The 27,040-nt window shown below is 47.4% G+C and overlaps 1 protein-coding gene across 1 annotated transcript in view; it reads right to left on the bottom strand.

The window, feature by feature from the left end:
• LOC122386895 overlaps positions 1 to 27,040 on the bottom strand; it is a 42,342-nt gene that overhangs the window by 3,750 nt on the left and 11,552 nt on the right. The gene's annotated exons all lie outside the window — the stretch shown is intronic.

Below are 27,040 nucleotides of genomic sequence, written 5' to 3'. Positions count from 1 at the left end.
GTTTGCAAGTCTTGAGTTTTTAGTCATACGGATATTAGCGGTGCCACCAACACCGTTAACCAGCGCCCCGTAGGGCTATCGCCGGACCCTACCACCCGTAGGGGGGGGGGGCGTTTAGGCCCCCTAAGATCTCAGAAAATTACCGACCGATTTTCAAAATTCAAATGGCGTTGGATAGCCCCAACAGGGAACTACCTTGTGGCCTAATTTCATTGACCTCGGCCTAACTGATGACGTCACAGCCCACATGTCAGGTCGAAAGTCCAATTTTACCGTTTACAGGCATTTCAAGAAATGTGTTCTAAATTCCAGTAAAAAGGAATACCATTGAAAATCATCAATGAAGAATTGTCCGTCAAACACATCTTTTACTAATTGAGGCCACTGATACCAGGTCAGGTCACAGAGGTCAGGTCACTGAGGGTCACAATATGAAAGTGTCGTGTGATACATGTTTTATGGTCCATTTTACATGAAAAATGCGATTATGTTGGTCAGGCAACATTTGGGGCCAGTTTAGGTTGTGTTCTGGTAAAGGTCAGGTCAAGGTTAGGTCAAATTAGGTCAAATTTCGAAGTAAATATTTTTTGATAAAATGGGTGTCGATTCGATGCAGCTCTTCACGGGAATTCTTATGGTGGTCTTTGTTTTGCGCTACGTGGTCTAGAATTGCTGAAATTTGAGTTTGAACATTTACCGTCATCAACTTTGAACAGTGTTTTCGCGATAACTTGGCCAAAAACAGAGGTATCAATCTCAAATTTGATATGTTGAGAGAAGGTGGTAGGGACCATCATACATATTACGATTTTTTAATGAAAAAATTCCGGCTATTATTAAAAAAAAAAATACTTTTTTGATTTTTGGCAGTAAAAATCTAGAAATTTCAAAAATCCGAGATAGCAGTTTCATAGCTCTGTTAATTCTACACCTTTTATGCTTTTAACCCTCGACGGCACGGGGGGGGGTGATGCACTCCCTCTAAGGTTTTTCGCAAATAACTCGCGTAAAAAGCGGCCGATCGCGACTAAGCTTTAAGCAGTACAATCGCGTTGATCAATTTTACACCTGCCCTGAAAATGTCATGACCCTGACCCAAATGACCTTTGACCTGTGACCTACTTTTTTAGACCATGTTTAGCCGGAATCGCGATTCGGCGTATGCCGGCTCGCATCTGTCGTGCGTTTGCAGTCTTGTCGCGGTTTCAAGCGTGCAAATATGGGATATGATGATGCTCCCATGCATTAGGATGGGTTTCAAGGTCATCCGCAGGTCAGGTCAGGTCATTGACCTTTAATGACCTCGGTTCACTTTTTCGAGTTTTACATGTTTCTAGGCTAGTTTTTCGAGCTAAATTCGAATTTAGCAACCATTTGAACAGTTACGAAGTAGTTTCGGTGATTTCGTAACATGTTACGAAGCTGTCAGAGGCGGTTGGCACGTACTACGAATACCCGGCAGGACCCCTACTGGTTGACCTGACTTGACCTGACCCGACCTGGCTTAACCCTCGCCCGCACATGGGGGTTGGTTGCCACCCCCCCCCCCCCAGGTAGTCTTTCTGCTCTGCACTCAACATTTTTTAAGCTAGAAGCCTGATTTTTGGTATAGCTGCTCCTCTATCCTTTTTTGATGTCCACTGAAAATTTAAAGTTTCTGTGGTTTTTTGTTTCGGAGATATGACCTTGTTTTTCAGGTCATGTCATGACCCAAATGGCCGATTATCAACATCTTGCGTTGGCTATGGGCCTTGTGAGCTTTTGACACCTTGATTTCGTTTTTTTTTTTTTGCCAGTCTTACCTCCCACCTATCATGGAACATGTTGTTCGACGATGTACAGATATCAAGGTCAGGGTCAAGGTCAACCTAGGTCATCTAAAATAATTGCGTTTTAGGCAAGCTGAATTTACTTTCCGTGAAGTTCTTTGACTGCATTTTTGGTAAAAGCTTCTCAGGTCATGATTTCATCCTACCTAATATGGACACATAAACACTAGGTGCACACATCAGTGTACACACAGACACACACAAACATACAAACACATATCGTTGACCTTGACCTAACTTGACCTGAAAATGTGCGTTCTAGGATGGGAAAATGGCATGTGCGGGCGAGGGTTAACCCTCGCCAGGCGAGGGCCTTTTCCATAACACGGACAGCGAGGAAGGTTGGTACGACCCCTGGCGATTGGCTCCTATGGCACTTAGAAACGCCCAATTTACAGGGTAGGTGGATCCATAGGAGATCTCGCCCTCGTGAAAATTTAGTGACCCTATGTCAATATTTATGGGAATTTTTGGGGTATAATTGCAAACATTTCGCTAATACATGTCAAAAAATTTCGCTTATAATTTTTTACCTAGTAAAGATAGAGCAAAAAAGCACCAGTGAACTCTGGACGTCCGTGCGCATCGAATGATATACTTTGTTACCAATTTAAATGAAATTTAAATTTTCTTTAAAATAAAGTGAACTTAAGGTAATTAATTACGTTTAACTTAATCAAAATGCATCATATCGCATATCATTCGAACCGCCTGATCACAAGGAACACAACGACACCGTTTTGGAAGCTCGAGCCTCATTGTGTGCCAAGTTATTGGCAAAAACGTAGTTTGACCTTAGTTGACCTCAGTTGACCCGACCCAAGCGTTCTTGCAGCTTGCGAACCCCAAGCAAATGTAAATCAAGGTAGAACAACACAAAAATGTTAAAAGAATGCACAAATCTCTTATCTTTACACATTTGGGCAAATCTTACTTAAAAATTGTCATGACATCCAGATGACCTGGAGGACACGATGGAAAGGGCTATCCATAAGCTGAGGGAGCAGATTCAGCAGGATTTTGGCTTGTTCAGTGAGACGATACGAACCGAGTTTCATGCGGTTAGATCGAAGCCCTCTCCCTCGGTCTGCAGGAAACGAAGAAGGAGGTCAAGTTGCTGAAGGACAGGGTGGAGGAAAATGAAGTTGTAAACCGACTTCCTTCGCTGGTTTTCTCCGGTAAGCCGTTCGCCAGAAAGCACAGGGACGCGAACAAGCCGGAAGCGGAGGATGTAGAGAAGACGGTGCTGTCCGTGGTACGGGAGAACTTCCACGACCTGAACATCAACGCGAGCGACATCGCGAGAGCACACCGTCTGCCCGGCGAGCAGAAAGTCATCTGCCGCTTTGTGCGCTCGGGAAGGGGGTCGCTGCGCGATCAGATATACTACCGCTGGGTGGAACTCAAGGGTAAAGACATATACATAAACGAGTGTCTCACAAAGCAGCGAGCAGAAATTTTCGGTAGACTTCTGGGCCTAAAAAAAGACGGTAAGCTGTTCTCCGTGTTCTCCCGCGGCGGCCATGTGTTTTGCACTTTGTAATGTATTTAATGAGACAATCCTCGATGTACTCGGGGCTATTACAGTCTCAGTTACCTATGTAGTACAAAACATGCAACATATGTATGTACACAGCATTTCCTGCCCTATCATAAACCACGCCTAGGTTGCTGTAAAAAAATAGCACATCTTATACACACACGAGACGAATCATCCACATTTAACAACAATCGCTCGATAGTCATTGCTCTAATAGTTCGGACATCGGACCACGTCACTCTTGCCCAGTCACGGTGCGACTGTCACATAGGTGGCTTACTAAGTGACTCCGGAAAGCTGGCGTCGAGCGTAACGTCAGATCATGTGGCAGCGCATTATACTGGCGAGGTGCACGACAGCAGAAACGCCTTCGTCCCATCTCTGTATGTGACATTGGTACGTACAGTCGTGTACAGGTTGATGGTCCCCTACTCTTTATCCACCGGGTTCCTATGGCTCAGCATTGGCAGCAGCCGCCTGGTACCGGTAGGCTGTGCCGCATGACCCGAGAGTGAAGCGGCACAGTCTACCCACGCCGTTTGACATCGGCTAGGGTCGCCGGGTGGAGCGCTTTGTAGACCAGCTGTTGCGTCAGACCAGCGCGGGGGGAGGGGCTCGTCCCGGTGGTTGGCGTGGGCTGGCGAGTGGTGTGGGGCGTGTTGGTGGACCATGGGGGCTGGGCGGGTGTGTGTGGTCACTTGCTGCATTGCACATTTTGCGTCGCTTAACAATTGCATTCCTGTTTTTGCTAGGCACAATGCACGGAAGACCCAGCGAATATAATTTACTTTACTTGTGCATTGTGCAAAACGTGATTTGGCACGGTATCGAGGCAACCATAGGTCTTGTGCCTATTCATGATATTTAGGCAATACGTTTATGAAAACGGTAGATTGATGCTGGATGTCAATTCGTATTGCTAAATGTCGGCACGTATTAAATGAATGAATGAATCAATCAATCAATCAATCAAACAATCAATAGACATGTATAAAACCGTTTAAATGGCTCGCAACCACTAATAGCAATCACACCATCCTAACTCGGAAAAGCAGCCGGAGCCCTGATGAGGCTCGAACCGGGACTCCACGCTGTAAATTTTGCCAATGATCCATCATCATTCCACCAAGCTAGAGTAACCGGCACCCGAACCCACAAAAACATTAATTGACTTTGCCGCCGACCTCCCGGCCCCGCCGCCCGCCCGGCCAGACTTTGCCCCGGCGATAGCCACCATCCGGTGTAGCTCAGCGTAGGAATGCTCGACTGTCAAACTGACCGGTAGTGAGGGGCCCGGTTCGAAACGCTTCGGATGCTGGATGTTTATTTCTCGGTGGGAGGCTTTACGTTTAGTCCACTTTTCAGAAAGATCATTTGGTGACTGACCTGTTTTTTTTCTTTGCTGCAATTCATGAGGTGACCGTATGCACCCTTACCTGTCCTTCCGCACCCCACTTGGGAGATGGGTGGTTGCCCCCCCCCCATGGGTTTGTGAATATCTCTAAAACGAATTTTTGGAGGGAGGATACGATCTCGGTTCTATGCGACAAGTGACCACACACGCCCAGCCCCAGGTCCGCTCACTCCCTACCCATATCACCCCCTCCCCACACCACACTCCAGCCCGCCTCATCCACCGAGCCGAGCAATGACGAGCCTCAGCGCCCCGGGGCGCGACCTGTCAGCGAACCGGCGGGGACGCGGGCCAGCGGTTGCGTGCGCCGCGGGGGCAGGGGCGCGTCCAGGCTTCGGGGATATCGAGGCGGCGCGAGCTGGCGCCGCCACGGCGACACTGGACCAGACCTGATAATTGGACACCTCAACATTCAGTTGTTGAAGCCCAAACTGCCGGATCTGCGAGACGACATTCATAGAGGAGTTCACAGATTTGATATATTGTCTCTGTTATTATATATATACAGTGTTCGCTGATAGGTCGCGCCCCGGGGCGCTGAGGCTCGTTATGGCTCGGCTCGGTGGATGAGGCGGGCTGGAGTGTGGTGTGGGGAGGGGGTGATATGGGTAGGGAGTGAGCGGACCTGGGGCTGGGCGTGTGTGGTCACTTGTCGCATAGAACCGATCGTATCCCCTCCAAAAATTTGTTTTAGAGATATTCCCAAACCCGTGGGGTGAGGGGGGGGGGGAAACCACCCATCTCCCAAGTGGGGTGCGGAAGGACAGGTAAGGGTGCATACGGTCTCCTCATGAATTGCAGCAAAGAAAGAAAACAGGTCAGTCACCAAATGATCTTTCTGAAAAGTGGACTAAACGTAAAGCCTCCCACCGAGAAATAAACATCCAGCATCCGAAGCGTTTCGAACCGGGCCCCTCACTACCGGTCAGTTTGACAGTCGAGCATTCCTACGCTGAGCTACACCGGATGGTGGCTATCGCCGGGGCAAAGTCTGGCCGGGCGGGCGGCGAGGCCGGGAGGTCGGCGGCAAAGTCAATTAATGTTTTTGTGGGCTCGGGTGCCGGTTACTCTAGCTTGGTGGAATGATGATGGATCATTGGCAAAATTTACAGCGTGGAGTCCCGGCTCGAGCCTCATCAGGGCTCCGGCTGCTTTTCCGAGTTAGGATGGTGTGATTGCTATTAGTGGTTGCGAGCCATTTAAACGGTTTTATACATGTCTATTGATTGTTTGATTGATTGATTGATTGATTCATTCATTCATTTAATACGTGCCGACATTTAGCAATACGAATTGACATTCAGCATCAATCTACCGTTTTCATAAACGTATTGCCTAAATGTCATGCATAGGCACAAGACCTATGGTTGCCTCGATACCGTGCCAAATCACGTTTTGCACAATGCACAAGTAAAGTAAATTATATTCGCTGGATCTTCCGTGCATTGTGCCTAGCAAAAACAGGAATGCAATTGTTAAGCGACGCAAAATGTGCAATGCAGCAAGTGACCACACACACCCGCCCAGCCCCCATGGTCCACCAACACGCCCCACACCACTCGCCAGCCCACGCCAACCACCGAGACGAGCCCCTCCCCCCGCGCTGGTCTGACGCAACAGCTGGTCTACAAAGCGCTCCACCCGGCGACCCGAGCCGATGTCAAACGGCGTGGGTAGACTGTGCCGCTTCACTCTCGGGTCATGCGGCACAGCCTACCGGTACCAGGCGGCTGCTGCCAATGCTGAGCCATAGGAACCCGGTGGATAAAGAGTAGGGGACCATCAACCTGTACACGACTGTACAATGTGTTGTTTTGTCTAGTATTGCGGTCACGGGTCTCTGAGCTTTTAATGAGATTTTCAGCCAGTGCTTCAGGTTCGCCTGCGCGACGTACTCTATGAACCATGCACATAGTGTGGTACTGGACGAGCTCATTAGCTTTCAACCAACCCAAACGTTGAAGCAGATCGGACACATGGTCAAATTTCTTGCGACGGAAAATGACTTTGGCTGCATAATTCATCACTTTCTGAATCCGAAGAAGATTTTTGTTTATGGTATTACCATAAACGGATAAACAGTAGCGGATATGAGATAAAACTAAGGCATCCACTAGAATAGAAATGGTAGATGGCGGTAAATGGCCCCTCAGTTGCGACAATCCGGTAAGAATTCCGAAACAACGGTGCACAACAACAGAAACATGAGTGTCCCAGCTAAGGGCACAGTCAAAATGAACTCCAAGATTCCTCGCTTCGGAAACAGGAGTCAAATTACAATTATTAAATTTTACAACATAGCTGGAAATGTTTCGCAAATTCTGTGGGCTACCTAACAACATTAATTGAGTTTTCTCAGAATTAAGTTTGAGCCCGTTAGCTCGGAACCATGACCCCAGAGATTCCAACACTTGTTCCAGCCTGCTAACAACAAGATTGAATTCCGCCTTTTTACCACTGACTAAAATTTGTGTGTCATCTGCATACTGCACGATCATCGCATCATCAGCAAATAGACTGAGATCGTTTGCAAAAATGCAGTAAAGCAATGGACCTAGCGCTGAGCCCTGAAATACACCGATATTATTAGGGAGCGGCTTGGAGCATCGGAGGTTTCCCAAGCTGTCAGAAAATGTGACACTTTGCATATGGCCCATAAGGTAGCTTGAAAACCATGAGACATCAATCCCATGTAGCTGTAATTTTGTTAGGAGTTTGGAGTGGTCAATTACGTCAAAGCATTTACTTAGATCAAGCATGCACAGGAATGAAAGCTCTCCTCGATCATTAGCGGAGAGGATATAATCAGAGACGGTCAGCAGAGCTGTTTCGGTTGAATGGCGTGGACGAAAACCATGTTGAGTAGAGGAAAAAAGATGATTACTAGAAACATAACTGTAAACTTGCTGGTGAACGGCTCGTTCTACGATTTTGGCGATCACGGGAACTACCGAAATCGGTCTATAACTGGATGGTTTAGAGGATTCTCCTGACTTATAAATTGGAGAAACAAGTGAGTGCTTCCAAGAAGAAGGTACTTCAGATAGAGAAATACTAGAATTGACAATGTGCAGGAGCACATTGCCAATTGCAGCAAAAGATATACGGATCATGTGGATATTGATGCCATCCTGGCCACTGGCAGATGATCCGCTCATCTGAAATATCACATCACGCAGCTCTGGGAGAGTCAGTGGGGTGAGCTTAAATGCACAGGCACCCACCCGCGGTAGGCGACATGGGAGGTCAGGGGTCGGCCCTGAGTTCCTTGCCTCTCTCGCCGCTCGTGGACCAACGCTAACAAAATATTCATTCAGCTGATCAGCCGTTGCTGTAGGTAAATTTCTATCAGCCTGTTTTGTGCCCACAACCGACCTTATTGCTCGCCATGTGGAATTTGGACCTTCATCATTGATCCGCCGCTGAATGTCTAGCCGGATGTCGCGTCTGATGGCCGATCGTACAGCGCGATTCAGATTTTTGTACTCAGATGAGGTATGACCGCCGGTGGCGAGTGCTGCACGGCGGCAACGCATGAGCTCTCTCGTTTCCACACTTACTGGCGGGGCTGCAACATTTCGGATACGGAATGTTCTCAATGGAGCATGTACATCGAGAATAGATAAAAATAACTGGAGAAAGTACTCCCATTTCAGACTGACTGCTGGTGCAGCAAATACCTGATCCCAATCAGCTAGAGTGAGGTCAAACTTAAATGCATCTAAGTCGATGCGACGAAGACAGCGAGATCTAGTGATACGACGAGGCTGGCGGACACGAGGGATAGGCATACAGGCAAAAACAATCTTATGAGGGCTAAAATGACAAAAACTAGTGTAACAATGCTGAATCATCTGACTGCAGTTTGTCATCAAAACATCAAGCAATGATCCTGTAGAATACGTCGCATCAGTCACACATTGCACTAGGCAGTAGTCTGTGATAAAATCGTGAAGACTTCTTTTACAGTGGTCAGAGCGTGGTTTTAGCAAATCACAGTTCAAATCACCACAAAGCACAATTTTAGTGAGTGGATAAGCACTTAGTATGCTTTGATACTGGTTGTCAAGATCCATAAAATCGGCCTCGACATCCTCCACAAACTTCCTTGGGGGCCGGTATAATATGCCAATGATTAGCTGCCGTTTGCTCTTGGCCTTTACCATTGTCCACAGTGTCTCCAGTTTACTATTTGGAACCGATTCGGTGGAAATTTTTACCAACTTAACGTTCAACCCTTCCCTGGCGACCAGTGCCACCCCTCCATACCCACTGTTATCAGGACGGTCGGCGCGGTACAGATTGTAGCCCGGCAGGACCAGCAGGCGATTCGGAGTGGCCGGTCGTAGCCATGTCTCACAAAGACACAGCAGGTCGATTTGATTGCAGTCGAGGACGTCAGATAGCTCTAGCAGCTTGGGCTTGATTGACTGGATATTAAGTATCCCGAGAAGAAGTCCCTTTGCCGTCAAAGTGGTAGGGATCTGTGCGCTGTGCTCCTCGTCGTTGTGGTTCTCACGACGTCTGTCCTCGATTCTCTGTCCTTGTTGCAGGGCCTCAAAGTGCTGGTGGGCCGGTGTATTGGCCGAACTGGATGTCCCGATTTCAAACTTTTTGCTTTCATTTCCCCCGTCTAATCTAAAAAACCGTTCACCTCGCTGATGATCACCTGAGACACGTTTCTTGCCCCTTCCCAAGTGTACAAACAGCCGGTTCTGTTTATTCCTCTGTGAGCACACTCGCTGAGGCGTGCCCGCATATCCAGATACCGCGCTCCATATGTTTGACACAGAGATGGTAGTTCATCGTTTGCGAGACGGAGTCTTTCGCTCGCAGCTAGACCCAAGTCGCGTCTTTCCAGCAGCGAGCAAACAATAACATCGCGAACGTTGTGTCGCTCTTTTGCCGTTGTTATCGTATGAGCGAGTCCTTCTAGTATGCAGTCTACCTCAGAATTGACAACGTCGCTCCCTTCTAGGTGAATGACTACATCCACGGCTTCAGCGTTGGCTTTTCTTACGGCGGAGATAAGTTGCCGGCTCATCTCTGCGTTGCTAGTGTCAGGTGAAGACGAGAAAACAACGTTCTTTTCGAAGTTGAATTCTTCTCTAGCTGCTGCACTTATACGGCGTACATGCTCGCCTCCGATGAGAATGGCTCCGCTTGGAAAGGCCTTCCGACTCCGTGCACGCCCTTTCACTACAGTCCAGTCAGAATCGTCATCTCCGTTGTTGCCCGGTAGAGCCTTTTTACCGGTGGCGGCGTCTTTGGTGGCCTTTGTCATCACTTGCGAGTTCTTTACAGTTTCTCGTTCTTCGGTGGTCATAGCTGTTTGAGGCTTCACTGCAGAATCGTTTCTCCCTGCAGATGTGTTTTTTGGCACAGGCATATCCGGCCGCTCAGTTGCGTTGGAATCAGCTGCGCTCTGTTGCTCGGTTATCGTCTGATGTAGTTTTGTCCCAGCCGCTACCATAGCAGCCGCGCAGAGTGCCCCAAGTTCATCAACTGTTTTGGTGAGGTTCTTACAGTTGACATGTCGGTCTTTCAGCTCGTTCACGTCCCGATCAATCCTCTTAACGATGCTGTACAGTTGATGTGTGTCCAGCTGCTCTGAAGCAAGATCAGCGGACAGGAGCTTGTCTTCCTTCAGTGCTTTTAACTCGCACACCAGCTCCACCATTTGGACATTCATTGCTGCGATCATATCACCTTGACTGGTTAGCTGATCTTGGAGTATTTTCATTTTCTTCTGTAGCTCCAAATTTGTTGATGTTTTCTTCTTCATCGCAATACCGTTAATTTCCTTGCGTTTCTTGGTGGAGGAATGCATGGTTTATTCAGGTTTTGTAAATTAGGGGACGTTAGCTCACAACGTCACGTTTTGAAAAAAAAAATACTTTCAGGATTCTCAGTCAGTCGAATATCTGAGGCGGGGCAAATATGACGCATTCAGCCTTATCTTGCTGATCTTACCGTATAAAAGATGAAGCAGTTTATGTGCCATACAATCGAAATTTTGTGATAAATTTAATATCAGCAATCAGAACGCACTTTAATCAACAAAATTAGTCAGGTTCTGACCACAACTAAACGATTATTTGCTACATACAGGGTGATTCAGAAAAGTGTCCCACATTTGTTTTCTGAGTTATTTAAAAACTTGGTAGCGCAGACACATGTTTATTGCATCAAAAGAAGCAGCATTTCATGGAGATTTGTTTGGAAGCAGCCAGCATGGCATAACGTGACAGGTGCAGTCAGTGGAGCACGTGCTCCAGATGGCGTCCAGTTCGCGACAGGCACAGATCAGCCCTGTGCTTGACTTCTGCTACCACTCGGGCGCAGGTGACAAGAGGAATCCTGCGGACTTCATGCCCGATGGCAGCCTTTAGATCTGAGAGGGTTTGGGGGCTGCCTTGGTAGACGCGGCTCTTCAGATACCCCCAGAGGTAGAAGTCGAGCGGCGTTAGATCCGGGGAGTGCGCCGGCCAGGGGTGCGCCGTTTTCCGGCTGATCACGCGGGCACAGAAGTGCGTCTCCAGCCACTCGAGGGCGATGTTGGAGGTGTGAGGCGTCGCACCGTCCTGCTGGAACCAGAAGAAGTTTAGCTGTGTCTGGTGTTGAGCTTGTAAGCGTTTCCAGAAGCGATTGAGCGTTGTTGTGTACCGCTCTTTGGTGATGGTGGCTGTCGATCCGTCTTGGTTCTGGAACCAAATGGGTCCGATGATGCCTTTGGCGCTGAAAGCGCACCACGCCGTGACCTTCTGGCTGTGGAGTGGCTTTTCCATCACGATATCAGGTCGTTCAGCGGCCCAAATCCTGCAGTTCTGGGTGTTCACGTAGCCATCAAGGTGAAAGTGCGCTTCATCACTGAACCAAATGTTCTCCAGAAAGGCTGGATCGGATGTGCACTTTTCAGAAAACCATCTGGCAAAGCTAGACCGCTGCTCTTGATCGCTTGATGTCAACTTGTGATGAATAGTAACTTTATAGGGCGTAAGTCCAAGGTCCTTTCTAGCGATTCGCCACACAGAGCTGTAGCTACCGTTGACCTCTTGTGCGAGCTTTCGCAGTGATTTTGAGGGGTCGTCGTTGATAGCCGCCTTGACTTTTGCGATGAATTCTGAAGTTCTAGCAGAACACTTTCTTCCACTCCGACCCTTGTTTAGGTTTCCGACGGATCCCTCTCTCAGGAGCTGTTCACAGAGTCGAAGTATTGTCTTTCTATCTGGAGTTTTCCTTGTTTGAAAATGGGCCCGAAATTTCCGTTGCGTTAAGACGATTGATTTGGTCTCCCAGTAAAACTGCACGACCTTTGCTTTTTGTTCCTTACTCAAAGGCGACATGATTAACAGTGTTCTCACCTACTTCAAATAAATTTACATTGCACGTGCTTACTTTCACAGCAAACAAAACGTGTTTTTGTCGTACCATGCGCTTTGAATTTGAAAATGAAACGTGGGACACTTTTTTGAATCACCCGGTATAAGCGATCAAACGCGGAGCCCACGTCAGACCTGCCGCTCAGCTCTGCGCCTGCGCACGAGTGAAAGATACGGTAAACCGATACGTGTGAACACTGAGCGGGAGATGGACTCACTTGTGGGCTAGACAGGATCTGGAGGACGACAAGAGTGACGAGAAAGACTAACTCCTTTGTTGAGTAGGAAGTCTTTGTCCCTCCCCCTCCGCTCCCCTTGCGTCCTGGTCCGGGATTCGGGCGGTCGTTGGCTGGCTGTCATAGGTATTGGATAAAATATATGAGTACAAGTTTTTGCACGAATCTAATCCTGCCCCTTCGTTTTTATGTACTCACGTCTCCCCCCCCCCCCCCTTATGCGGCCGTAAAGGTGAAATGTGTAAATGTACTTACAGCAGGATCCGTCTGTTTTGTAGCATGCGGGTCGGTGATTGTCCATGCTCGCCGGCCTGTCCCCGATGGCCGTGCTGCCGGGTGCGGCACGTGCTCGGGGCGGCTGGTGGCCGGGTGGGGCTGCGGGGGGGGGGAGTGTTTCGGCTCCTGGGCCTCGTTTCATAAAAGGAATTACTTACGGCGTTCCGTCAATTATGCCAGATTTGGCGTATTTGATGCCAATTCGGTTTCATAAAGCCGGAGACCGGAGTAATTCACGCCATCGCAAGTACGGAGCTTCATTTACGGCAAATGCTCGATTCCGGACCAATTGATGCCATTTGGGTTTCATAAAACGACGTAATTAACGCCAAATATTTTATCAAGCTCTTGATATCAGTGGTGTAAACTACGCACAAAAATGTTGCGTGATTTTGAATTAATGTGAAGATTCGAAGCTAATTTTTAATATATTTTATAATATTGAGCCCGGTGAGGAAGAAAGAACAGCCAAAATGAGAAAAAGAAACTGCAAATCTTCTGTACCAGTCGCTTTTTGTGGCCACTATCGGAATTTTGTTTATTCGCCGCGCCGCGCCACTTTCGTAGTTAGGCACTTCTGCTTAGCTGGCTTTCTGCTGTTTTTAATATATTGTTTTAATAAAGGATGGTCATCAATATCAATTTTGTTTTTTTCATACATAATTTTTAAGATTTAAATTCAACATAATTGTTTTATAAATTCTCGTAAAAAAATAAGTGTTGACATGAAATTGTAATTTGTAGGACGCTTGATAAATTACGGTAACTACGCAAATGTGCTTAGTTACGGAGGTGTAAACAATTCCAGTTGTGGCTTTGTGAAACGGATTTATTTGCGCTCCGTAGTTTGGAAGGGTGTGAATTACGGAAAGGTGTAAGTTACGGCAGAGTTTTATGAAACGAGGCCCTGGACGCGGGCTGACAGCGAGCTGGTTCGGGGTGACGGCGGCGGGGTGCTGGGCGGCTGTTGGGGGCTGGCCGGCTGCTCGGCGAGCTGCTGAGCGCTGTCCGGCGGGCTGCTGCTGTCCGACGGCTGACAGGGGGTCGGCCGCCTGGGAGCGGCGGGCGGCCGAGCGCCGGCCGGCTGGCCGCCGCGCGCCCTGGGCGCTGACCCGGGCCGGGCCGGCTGCGGGGCGGCGACCCGGCGCGGGGTGATACGGGTGACTCGCGATGCGCGGCCCTGCGGGTCCGGGGGGGGGGGGGGGAATGGAGCAGGATCTGACGAGTGGCGTTGTTTTTGTGTCTCTTCGTTGTGGGGATGCGGAGGTAGCGACAGATTATCATGATATGTATACATGTATGTAGAAATCGAAGCCACTATGTCACCTAGTGCTAAATTTGCTTCTTAATCAAAAGATTAAACCATAATTGTTATAGGATAAGCGTGTGACCTTGTATGTCAATTGTCAGATAATGTAGTTTCCTGGCCGAGCCCGAGACACCAGGGTATGTTTCGTTCATGTATCAATTTTTTATCTGTATCACGTATTACCTAGGCACCGGGAAGTGGTCGCCGCCGGGCGTGCGCCGGACGCCGCGCGAGAAGCATCCGTAGACCGTAGCGTAGCTGTCATAATTAGGAGAGAACTACCATACGACTGCAAGACGTTAGTAAAACGACTATGACTTCTTTACGACTAGCGACAGTTAACGTCAACGGGCTGAGAACGAATAGACCATTAGCGTCCAAAAGACGAAAAATATTTACCTGGTTTAAAAAAAAAATGAATTTAGATTTTGTATTCTTGCAAGAAACTCGTGCAGACGAAGCCTGCGAGAGATTGTGGCTTAACCCTCGCCGGACCTATTGGTTTTCTACATACGCGCCGGCCGAGGGGGGGGGGAGGGGCGGGTACGACCCCCCCTCGCCGTTTCGCCCCTGGTGGAGCTAGCGCGTCGCGGAAAAAACGAGCGTGTGCGCCGTTACGAGACGCAGAGATTGGTACCCGATTTTAAGGTCCTAGGTCAACCGGTGACCTCTTGAGGTCAGGTCAAGTGCCCCAAGGTACGGTTCAGTTTTTGGTGAATAACTTCGCAAAAAACGGCCGCAGAGCGACGATTTTGGCAGCATCGTGTTCGCCTCGCTCAGGCGCGTCGAATGATATACTTTTTGTCCGGGTCAGGTCAATTTGGGGTGTTGACCTCAGGTCAAGGTCAGGTCAGCACCCCCAGGTCACGAAGTTGGTCGAAAGAGGTCATGTCGCATATCATTCGATTCGGCAGGTCTTCCTGAGTCCATTGGTGGCTTTCCCGACTCGCTAGCTCAATTTGATCAAGAGTTATTGACGAAAAACTAATATGACCTTTATGACGTCATAAATGACGTCACGAAAGGTCAACATTGCAAAAGTGACGCATCTAACCTTGCAAGGAGTGCATCAAATCACGATTCTGTGTGCTTGAGATAGTTGGAGATCGTTCCCGGCGCCAGAATAGCAGTTTTCATTTTTCCCCATTGACTTATAATGGTGAGGTCACGAAAATGACCTGACCTCATATGACCTTTAGGAAAAATCCGAGATATACAAGTTGTGGGACTCATAATGGATACTAGATCCTGCAAGTTTCATTTCCCTGTGACATCTCCTCTGGCAGTGAGGGCGTTGCGAAGTTGCGACATCTGAAGACCGTGCAGAGGTTCACTTATGACGTCATAGGTCAGTGACCTGACCTGACCCAAAAATGCGGTTGGTGTCAAAAGATGCGGCTTGGATCAAAGGTCAGGTATGCCAAGTTTCAGCTCTCTATCGCCAGCGTGTTTGGAGCTATCGTGAAAAAACCCTTTGGGGGGGCGGCACCCGCCCCCCCCCCCCTCGGCCGGCGAGGGTTAAAGGTAGTGTGCCAGCTTTCCTGGAGCGTATGGAGTTAATGGCCCAGATAAGGAGAACCGGATTTTTAGAACTTATCCATACCTTCAAAACTCATGGAAACGTCTTAAATTCTTCAAATTTTGAGTACCCCAGTGCGAAATTCGCCCCGACGGGTTGTCGGTCGTACCCCAACCACATTTCACACCACTATGAACAATAAATGCACACACTGAAATCGCTATTACCGATATACTCATCCAATCAAGTTTCGATAAACCCGTTCATCATCATCTCCTGCGGTTTCGAACACGCCTGTTAGGTGGTGCGGTAGACCGCGCCCAAAGCCAGGGCCCCGGTAACGTGAGGTAGCCGAGTCGGGGCAGCGTGCGCTGACCCAAGCCGGGGCCGCGCGTCCCCCCGGTGTCATGTGATAGCCCGGGGCTGCCCGCGGGGATGCTGTAGACCGCGCCCAAAGCTGCGGCCCTGGCTTGGGTCAGCGCACGCTGCCCCGACTCGGCTACCTCACGTTACCGGGGCCCTGGCTTTGGGCGCGGCTTCTGCTCATACTTTGTGGTGCGGTGGTGGTGCGTCGGGCCGCGCGCTCTGACTTCGGCCAAGAAAAATGCGTCAGCTGATCATTGTCATTTCTGCCACTTGCGTGTGGTGAAATGGGGTCATATTAAGAGACGGCTTTTTCATATCAATTATTTTACATGAAATCATATTTCAAACCATAAATAATGTTCGACAGCCAAATAAAAGAAACAACACCAATACAGGCTTACAGTTTAAGGCTCGACATTGTGTTGTCTACGATTAGACAGCTGATAACTCATTCCCGTACGTCGTAACTCTATAATGACCTTTGCTTATTGTCACATGTGCGCCGCATTCGCGATTGTTGCCGACGTCTGTTTGCAGCTCAGCCCACTACAGTTGTTATACATATCGAAAAACCGATAAACTTTTAGGCGAAAAAGGCACCATTCCAGGCCCATTTTTAATTTTTTTTTGCGATATTAGGTAAAAACAGAAGCTTCTTATCTTAGGAAAAATAAAATGGGAAATTTTTCAAAGGTGGCACACTACCTTTAACCCGCGCGGGGCTGGGGTCTCCAGCCGAACGCGCGGGGCTGGGGGGGGGGGGGGTAAATTTTACCCCCTGTTATCTCCCGAACTAATGGTCCGATTTGGAAAATTCAAACGCCAATCGAAAGCTCTCATCACGAACTAATAAAAACATGTACTTAATTTAAAGTTTGAGGTCAAGGTCAAGGTCAGGTCAAGGGTACAAATTGCAAGTTTCTACAGTATCGGCCTTGCACCGTAGTTGCCGAACAATGGAGTCATCGACTGAGACTGATTGCCCAAAACGTGTTCTTAGGCTACCAAGACAATATTCGTTGCATACAATATCATTCAGAGGTCAAGGTCAAGGTCAGGTCAGGTCAGGTCAGGTCACCAAAAAACAAAATATAGAAAAGGGCATGTGCAACACATGTTTTATGGGTCATTTTACTCATAGAATTCAATAGGCACACTCAATAAGTGATATGGACCACCTCTGGATGAATTTCAGGTCGAGGTCAGGTCAAGGTCAGGTCAAGTGAGGTCAAATTTTGAAGTTGGTTGTTAAGGCCTAAAAAGGTGTCTGTCTGATGCAATTTTTCACGGCGAATCGAATGGTGCTATTTTTGTTTCCGTACGAGGTCTAGAACTTACAAAAAAAATCATTTTTCAAAATTTTTGTTTGTCGTGACGTCATAAAATCTTGAATAACTCCCACATTTTTGAACCCATTCTTCTAAAAATTGGTATGTAGGTGCACGTAGACCACTTCTCTGATATATATTCCGGTTTTTTCGATACACTCAAAATTTTGGATTGTTTAATTATTTTCCCAAAAAGTCAGTTTTTGAAAAAAATTGGGCCAAAATCCAAAATTTACAAAAATCCGAGATAGCCATTTGATAAACAAAGTAGAATTACGTATAACCTTTTTTGTTACGTCTTGATTCCTTCAAAAATGAAGATGTTAGCGGCGTTTGAAATTTCGCCGTTTTTTAGGCGAAAATGGCGAACATGACGTCACTAGAACGTCAATTTCTCAAAAATTTTCCGGCGAATTTCTCTCAAATTTTCAGGGAACGTGTCAAATTGATGTAAGAAAAGGTACTGAAAGTTTGGCGGCGCTGCGCGCCGCCGTTTTTGAGATATTGCAAAAATTCGCGAGGGGGGTAAAATTTACCCCCCAGCCCCGCGCGGGTTAATGAATGGGGTGGAGAAGGCTTTTTCGCAAACGGAACTGACATAAGTAGAGGAGTAGCTATACTTTTGAAGCCAGGCTTCCGCGTTAAAGTAATAAAGGTACACAGAGACCCAACAGGCAGATTTGTTTTGCTTGAACTAATTATGCAAGGTGTTAAACTGATACTCTGTAACGTGTACGGGCCCAATGCCGATGAGCCATCCACTTTTGAAAAGATGTGCGAAACATTAAGCTTGATCGATAGCGATTATATCGTTTTAGGGGGAGATTTTAATTTCTGCATGAATACCAGCATTGATCGTCAATCGGTTAAAAAATGCCCGCAAAATGACCGTAAATGCAGAGAGGTCATTATGAACTTTGCGAATGCGCATGATTTAGTCGATATTTGGAGAGCCAATCATCCCTGCCGCAAACAATTCACTTTTTCTAGAAAGTTGCCACCTTCAAAATCACGGATAGATTTCTTTTTGTGTAGCAAAGCATTTATGCTAAGTAAAAATAGTGCGCAGTCAGAAATAGTCGATGGCTACCTCACCGATCATAGTTTAGTCAGTCTTACGATAGAAGTAAATAGTTGTGAGCGTGGTCGCTCGAACTGGAAATTTAAAAATAGCCTGTTGAAAGAAGATGCCTTCGTAGAGCGTAGAGCGTAAAAATGCGTATCCCACAGACTCTGGCAGAAAATGAACATCCTGAAATGTCACCACGCCTTCTCTCCGATACTCTTTTAGCAGTACTTCGGGGAGACATAATTTCTTATGCGACTCGAAGAGAAAAAGAATTATGTGGGAAATTTGATGCTATACAGTCAGAAATAGACACGATATCTCAGGGGACATCTCCCACCGCGGCATAAAACATTAGGCTACAGGCAGCTAAGGATGAAAGAGATGAAATTATTTCGAAATGTACCCATGACAATATGTTTAAAGCGAGAGTGAGATGGAGACGACTAGGGGAAAGGGGCACAAAATATTTTCACGCTTAAAAAATCGTACTGAGCCACCAAGTACATTTACGTCCTTAAGTCTGCGATATTCCATGCAGTGCAGTGGACCAAAGTGTATGATGCTTTGTGCAAAACAACGGATGACGTAGCAGTAGGTATGTTTGGCGATGTCGGTCGAACAAAAATCGGCCAAGTGTTGAAGAAATGGCCAAGGTATTGTTCCGTGTTTACAGAGTTGAAAAATACATAAGTGTAATTACAGACAGGAAGACAAGATGCGATGAACTTTGGGCGCCCATACTGCGTCCTCTGTCGCGATGGCGCGACTAGCCCATCGGGTTTATTCTTATCTGGAGCCACCTGGTACAGTCTTCCCGGACTCGCGCCGCCCAGTGCCTGCGCCGGGGCGGCGCGGGCGGGAGCTGACGCCCGGCGGCCTGTCGGGAGCGCCGGGGGGAGCCCTGATCCTCCCGGCTGGGGAGGACCCACGGCTAGGCGGCTGAGGACCGCAGTCCTCCCCGGGACTGAGACGGTCTCCGCTGATTTCCAGCGCCGTCCCGGCTCGGCCGGGCAGGCCGCCCGGCATACCGTTAGGGCAGACAAACTTCCTGGCCTCATTCGGACGGACTTGCATCATGATACGAACCTCTCAAACTAATCTGGACGGACTTAAGGACTCGTCTCTGAATGAATCACTTGTGCGGTAAATAGGGATAAATCGTTCTCAGGAACGCGGCGGCGTCGGGCGAGCGCGTTGCGGCGGTCGCTTGGCGATGGTGCCGGATGCCGGCGGTGTTTTGCGAATGTCGTGAGGATGTTTCTGTTTTTTTTTTTTGTACGCCGCTGGGCCGGCACCTGTGCGTGGACGAGGCCAATACTGTGCCTGAATGAACGGTGCTGTTGAGTCGTGTTGAATAAACTATTTTAATGTAAAAAAACCTCCAGATGACCTCAGGTCAACCGAATTTGAAAAACTGGGATGCATATGATGACACTTGGTGACCTAAGCACATCCTGCAAGTTTGAATCAAATCGATGAAGAACTCTAGTTTTCATGAACAAAAAAGTGCATTTTCAGTGCCATTTTGACTATGTACCGGTTTTTGTGACCTTGTGACCTGACCTCAGGTCCCTGAAATCTAAAACTCCCAGGTCATGTGTCCAGTAGATGCCCTAAGTTGTGTGTGACATTTGGTAGCGCTACGTGCCATAGCACCGACGCTATTAAGGAATAACTCTGTCCTTCAGTTGCCGCTAAACTAGTCCAATTTTCCCCCGACCCAAATTGTGAACAAGCCAAAACGTTGATAATGTTTTACTTTGACCTGATCTGTGACGTCATCGGTGACCTCAAGGTAAAAAATGTTAGGTTTTGCTTGACAGTTTTCCAAAGTTATCCCTCGCCCCGTTGGGGGGCAATATCCCCCCCTGTGTTTTTTCCTGAATAGCAAGAAAACGGCGGCGCGCAGCACCGCCAAATTTTTGGTACCTTCCGGGCATCAATTTTTTTCTCCACACAAAAATTCAAATCTTAGGTCACCTTAGGTCAGGAGTTACTAAGGTCAAATCGAGGTCATATGTTCGAGCAACATAAGCAAAAATCATGCACTCTTCAAACGCTCACCAAAGCTAGAGTTAACATGCAATTTACAAATTGTATGTGATCTTGTAGAAAAAAAGAGTTTTCTACAAAACTGCTATCTCAGGTTTTCACAACGTTTGTTTTCCCAAAAAAAAGAAGAAAAACTAACGTAAAAATATTTTTTCTTTGATTAACCCGCGCCGGGCCGGGGGGGGGGGTGTTTGAACACCCCCCCCCCTGCGGTTTTTCGCAGATATCTCAAAAACGGCGGCGCGGAGCGCCGCAGTTTTTCGCACACCTGTTTGTGCATCTTTTCCGCACATGTTGTGAAAATTTCAGACCCAGGTCACCTTAGGTCAGGTCACCAGGTCACGCTAAGTGACCTCACCTCAGAAAAAATAAGAATGCTCGTCATAGCTACACCGATTGATTGATTGCCTTGAAACTTTCAGCGATTGATTAGAACAACAATATCTATAAGATGTATATCTCGGAATTTTGATATCGGTGACCTAAGGTCAGGTCAATTTTGCGACCTCTCCATTATAAGTCAATGGGAGAAAATTGAAAAGCGTCTGTTTTGCACGAACGTTATTCTAGACACTCTCAAACATCGAGATGTAGGTAAAATGGACACACTGAACCGGAAAATGGCAACTGTGACCCCTCGTTATGTCCCCGAGGTCATCTCAGGTCACGAACAGAATCTAACAGTTTTTCGCTAATAACTTCTGATAGAGACGTGCTAGAGCGCTGAAAACGCCTTAGATGTGTTCGGCTCGACGTTGCAGATCGACTGATATGCAACATGACCTTTTCCGGTCAGGTCATGACCTTGACCTGAGGTCAAATTTTCAAGTTGACCTTTCAAGGTCAAATTATAGTTCATTCGACGCGTCTCGACGAGAGGAACACGATGGTGGCAAAAGTAATGTCATGACTCTTTTGAGTCAAAAGTTATTACCGAAAAAACGTTTTTCGTAAAAACGGCTATTTTTGAAGTTTTTGCCCCCTGGAGGCTAAACCGTTGACCTGAGGTAAAATCTGAGAACATTACTCAGAAAGGTCTGTAAAAGGGCTATCGAATGCGCTTTTCCGCGGCGCTGTAGCTCTATCGGTTCCCGAGATAGCCGTTGGCAGTTTCCAAAATGTTGAAATAGTGGACATTTGACCTTTGGTGACCTCTGGTGACCTGACCTTTGACCTGACCCAAAAAATGACCGAAGTGTTTTCGTCCTTATTTTGGACGTTCTTTCGATTGCCGCTTACCGCGTGTCGCTAAGTGGCCCAGGAGCCGAGTTAGAAGGGGGGGGTGTTCAGACACCCCCCCCCCCGGCCCGGCGCGGAATCTCAGAGCACCGGCCCGGCGCGGGTTAAAAAAAAATGAAAATAAAAATATGTGTTAGATCACTATATAGTACACAAGCACACACAATTTCAGGCAGATGTAACTTTTGGTTCCCATCTTATAACCCTGAAAAGATGTTGACCGCCTGGTGGGTCAATGGTACCGGACCCATTCAGTCCTCGCTTTTGGCATTACGACGTCTTCTACGAGTTTCTAAGCACTATTATTGTTATGTGGTCTTGTAGAGAAATGATAGGTCTACAATTACAGGGCCTCGGCTAAGGAATTTTGACTGGTGGGCCACTTGGGCAGCGACATGGACTGACCTTCGTAGCCATAGCCCCCCCCCCCCATTTTCGATTTCTCCCCAGATTTCGGCCACTTTATTCTGCAAAGAACGTCAGGATGGCATTAAAAAAATTTAAAAAAAAAACGGGGCTGGACCCCCCCCCCCCCCCCCCGACTCTTCAGAGAGAGGAGAGAGGAACTTAGATTTTTCGCTTCCGAATCTCCGACTGGTCGGAGATTCGGAAGCGGTCGGACGGGATCGGGCGTTGTCGGGTGGATCGGGAGGAATTGTGAACAGCACGAGTGCAACTTTATATATAAAGTGGGTTGTGGCAGGAACCCCAAAAGGGGGTTGTAGCAGCAACCCCAACATCTTTGAAAATGATCATTAAGCCTATTGGTGTCGCATGGAAAAGAATCGACTCAAAAGCCCAAGCGCACTGCGCAACCCTAATATTTTCCTTAACCTTCGCCCTGGTGGGGGGGCCATTTTGGCCCCCCCCCCCTGTGGTTTTTCAGCGATAACTCAGAAACCACTTGAGTTAGCGCCCTGAAACTTTGTATAGCTGTTTATTCAACATTTTTACATCATGTCCTTTTTGGGGGGGTTCGGGTCAGGTCAGGTCAGGTCACAAGGTCACCAAAACTGACACCACCTCTAAAAAAGTTCAAAGCTCTCTCAAAGGCACAGCTTTTATCCGATCGATGTAAAATTTACAGTACTTGAAGATGTCACCCAGCTCTACAAAATGGCTATCTCGGATTTTTTATAAATGTGACCTAAGGTCAGGTCAGGTCATCGCTGCTCCCCATTATAAGTCAATGGGAGAATCGAAAAGTAGTTGTTTTTCAGCTAAATCGGGCGTGATTGTTCCTATATTTCGTTATTGAAGTGTCTTGGGTCAGCAAATCACAGCCCATGTGAAACCATTTGCTTGTGACCTCGCTGAGGTCACGCTAGGTCATCTCCCTGGTCACCAGAGGTCATCAGCGGTTTTTCTGCACTTACTTGTTATTGAATAGAGATAGAGACTCCGTTCGACGTTTATCGTGTTTGTCTCGTCAATGCGGATCGAATGATATGCAGCATGACCTATTTCGGTAAGGTCATGACCTTGACCTGAGGTCAAATTTTCAAAATGACCTTTCGAGGTCAAACTATATATCATTCGACGCGTCTCGACGAGCCAAGCACGATGGTGCATGAATCGTTTCTCTATTTTCTCGTGAATGCATGCTATAGTTAAAAACATTTTCAACGAAATTTGCCAAGTTGACCTTGCATGACCTCTGTAGGCCAAACCGTTGAGCTGAGGTCAAATCTGACGAATCTTGGCGAAAGAGCTTGAAAAGAGCTATCGATTGCTTTTTTCCGCGGCTCTCTAGCTCTTCTAGTTTCCGAGCTACAGCGGAATATGTCCGGCAACACCGAAAACACTGAAATTTGACCTATGATGACCTCTAGCGACCTCAATATTGACCTTAGCGAAAAAATGACCGAAATACTTTCGAACGTACTTGTTATGGGCTTTCGTTTGCTTTTTTCCGCGTCTTCCTAGCCCTCTTCGTTTTCGAGTTAGACGGGGGGGTCATTTTGGCCCCCCCCCCCCACCAGGGCGAAGGTGGCTCAGACCCACACCAGGGCGCGGGTTAAAAAAAAAACTAAGTGATGTACACTTCTGGTGAACAGTGTCCCAAACTTCAGATTTCTCTTGGGTGTCTGAGTGGAAAATTCTAGCCACCCAAAATGTGATAGTGAAAAATTATCCATTCTTATTCTTGAGTGTCATCTTCAGCCCAAATGAGAATTTTTTGGAACGCTGACTGTGAACGGTTCGAAATTCGTCCGACTGGTCAGATGTGCGACTGCAAGCATCATACCGGTCGTGAAGACGCATAATATCGCTTGCAGACTTCAATCGGCTGGAAGTTGCTGACACTACCTCTAGTTTGACTCTGGCTTATATCGTGTCTATCGGCGAGCCGTCTGAGATCGCTCGCAGGCTTATCCCCGACCGTCTGAACTGGTCTGTTCTTTATTCGTAGTTTTTCTTGTAACCGACTGGTCTGCGGCAGATGCTTATGTGACTGCAACCACTCGATCGATCGGAAAGCTTGCAAGAACTCTCGCAGACCTCGATCGGCAGGAAGCCGCCGACACTATCTGTAATTGACAGAGGCAGACGTCTTTCACAATTATTGCATAAAATTCAAAGCCTCGGTCACACTTCATCGGGTTGGACCAACGGACGAGAAACGGACGAGAACTGTCAGCGTCCGGTGATGTCCGTTTGTTTCCGTTGGACGTCCGTTTGTCATCCGTTAATATCCGTTCCATGTCCGGTGGTGTCCGGTTGAGCACACCGGACACCACCGGACATGGAACGGATATTAACGGATGAGAAACGGACGTCCAACGGAAACGAACAGACATCCCCCGGACCCCGGACATCACCGGACGCCGTCCGTTTCTCGTCCATTGGTCCAATCCGGTGAAGTGTGACCGAGGCTTAACCTACGGCTGTCTCAAGAAACCGGGAATGGTGATGGTATTACGCGGGCAACGACGATCAAGTTCTTACTTTTAATAAATGCAACAATGTAGTAGGGCCTCTGTCTCTGTCTGTCTGTATCACAATGTTACCTACGTCGTGATGTAAAATGTGAAAACTTAGATTTTCGGAAAATTACTGGTGGGCCAAATCTTTGAGGCTGGTGGGCCATTTCGGGTCACTGGTGGGCCATTTGGCCCACCAGTTAACATGTTAGCCGAGGCCCTATCTACAAACCTGCCATCCCGGACTTTCAGAAGTTTGGTAAAACAAAATCTAGAAAATTGTTATTTTTCATTTTATTGATAGGTAAATTGATTTTTTAATGTCCGTGGTTGAACGAAAATATGACCATTTATTAACTAACGTCGACTAACTTATGCACTTAAGGGTGCGTTTCACGCGACCTTTACACCACCTGGCGAGGATCTTGCCGACATAGAGATACGTTTCTAGACCAGTAGATGGCCCTAGCGCTGAACGCCGGTTTGTTGTCATAGGACAAGTATCACATTTCCCCTGTCCATCCATCTGTTAGCGGAGAGGCGTTCGACTGCCGGGCCGCCCCTCCCCATTCGCGCCCCGGGAGTTTGGGGAGGGGTGGCACGGGTCCGCCGCGCCGCGCCGGTCAGGCCGGACGGAAAGGACCAGATATCATGCTCTCAGTCGAACCACATTGGGCCGAACCCGCGCCGACACACACTGATAGGGAAAGACCGGAAAAATGAAAGGGCTAACAGAATGAGGTACAGGAAAGCAGCTTCAGTCACATTCATAGTGTTAGCTTCATTAATCCTCGCTTGGGGAAGTGGGGCGTTTTTTGGTCAAACTTGCAAGTTTTTTTTTTGCCGTATAAGCGCCACGAAACTTGGCATAGGTAGCTTATCATACATTAATTTCTCATCGTGTGTGAAATTGTGGAACCCCGGTCTCAGAAGTTTAGGTCACCCAGTTCAGGTATATCCTAAATGTTCGAAACTCGGGTTGTTTATTGCATGAGCTATCAGCATGAGCTACACTGTATAGTGCCGGACTATCGCATCAGAAGGCACAGCAGAATATGCTTTACCTATAAAACACTTTTTTCAATTTTGTCACCTCTTCAGAGCTACAGTAGATGCCTGAGTCCTTTGAAAGCTGCAGTGCACGATGTAATAAGGCCATTGGTGGCTACAACTTGTATGTCTCGGAATCTTATAAGTTCACCCGGACTTAGGTCCCCCAAGAAATCGTTTAGGTCGGAGCTTTCGAATTGTAGGTATTACAAAACTTCGTCAGCGTGTCGTAATCGGGTTGGGGGTATCGGTAGCAAAATTGAGGACGTTTTGCGACCGATTGGATTTCCCGTGATGAGGTACATCGAAATAGGCAAGATTCTTACAGATAGAAATAGGTAGGGGAGAGTGGGGCACATTCGTGCATGGGGCACATTCGTTTTCAGCAGTTTATGGGAACACGAGTGACTGCACGAGCTCAAGGTAAATTATGGAAATATGTCTATCATTGCCGCCCTTCGTTCACCGTAGAAGACAACACTGTACCTGCTGTCATGCTTGATAAAAACGCAAATTTGTAATATTCGTGAGCTTTCCAAACTTTTCTCATATCATCCATTTTCGTGATCCTGACTCGGAAATGTGGTTCAGCTTTTCAAAATTGGGGGTGAAGAAGACCACTCTATTCACGGAACTGCTGCAAACTTGTTTGTTGAAAAAGTGTCATTTTTTCAAAAAGTAATTTTGAAATATATTACTAATAACGTTGTGGGGCAGGTTCGTGTACGCACTGCCTGGGGGCACATTCGTGCATATTTTTTTTAGTTTTTGCGATTTATGACTTTATCTGTAGTAGGTTTCTCTAATGACGCTCGCCTGACTCAGTCTCGACTGCTTGCGACGTCGTGACGAGCAATTCACGCGAACTTGGCGAGGTCACGGAGGCCGGCAATTGGCACATTCTTGTTGGCCAGCCCATTCTTTCTACATTTGTTGTGCAATGCATTCTTGTCGAAAGGAATCAAGTGAAATGACCCCCTGCCAATTTCCTTTGGTAAATTTCTGGTAATGCCAGGTAATTTCTCGAATTTTGCCGGGTGAACGGAAGTGCCCCATCTCTTGAACGAATGTGCCCCATAGGTGGGGCAGTTTCGTGCAAATGTTCAGAGTTAATAAAAGTCATTTTTTCTAATGGAAGCAATAATTTTATAGGATAACTTTTAAAGAGGAAAACTATCTGCAATAGTTCCTTTCCATACTACAATTAACAATTTTGCCATTGCACTAACCAAAGAGCAGATATATGGGTTTATCCATTTTTTGCACGAATGTGCCCCACTCTTCCCTACCCTTTTTATGCAAAAGTATGAACTTCGAAATTTGACCTTTTTAATTACCAGACCTTGACCTCACATCCACCAGAAAGTAACCTAAATCGTCTCTCGTGGTCGTCTAACCCAAACCATTAAGTTGGAAATGAAAAATTGGTCACAAAACATTCATCACACGGCCCTAGTAAAGTTGGGTTCATGTGTTGACCCTTGATGACCTGACCTCTGTGACCTGA

Source organism: Amphibalanus amphitrite, unplaced genomic scaffold (genome assembly GCF_019059575.1).
Source record: "Amphibalanus amphitrite isolate SeventyFive unplaced genomic scaffold, NRLGWU_Aamphi_draft 000266F_arrow, whole genome shotgun sequence".
Taxonomy (NCBI): domain Eukaryota; kingdom Metazoa; phylum Arthropoda; class Thecostraca; order Balanomorpha; family Balanidae; genus Amphibalanus; species Amphibalanus amphitrite.
Note: the sequence above shows the minus strand (reverse complement) of the source record. Positions and strands in the feature narration are given on the sequence as shown.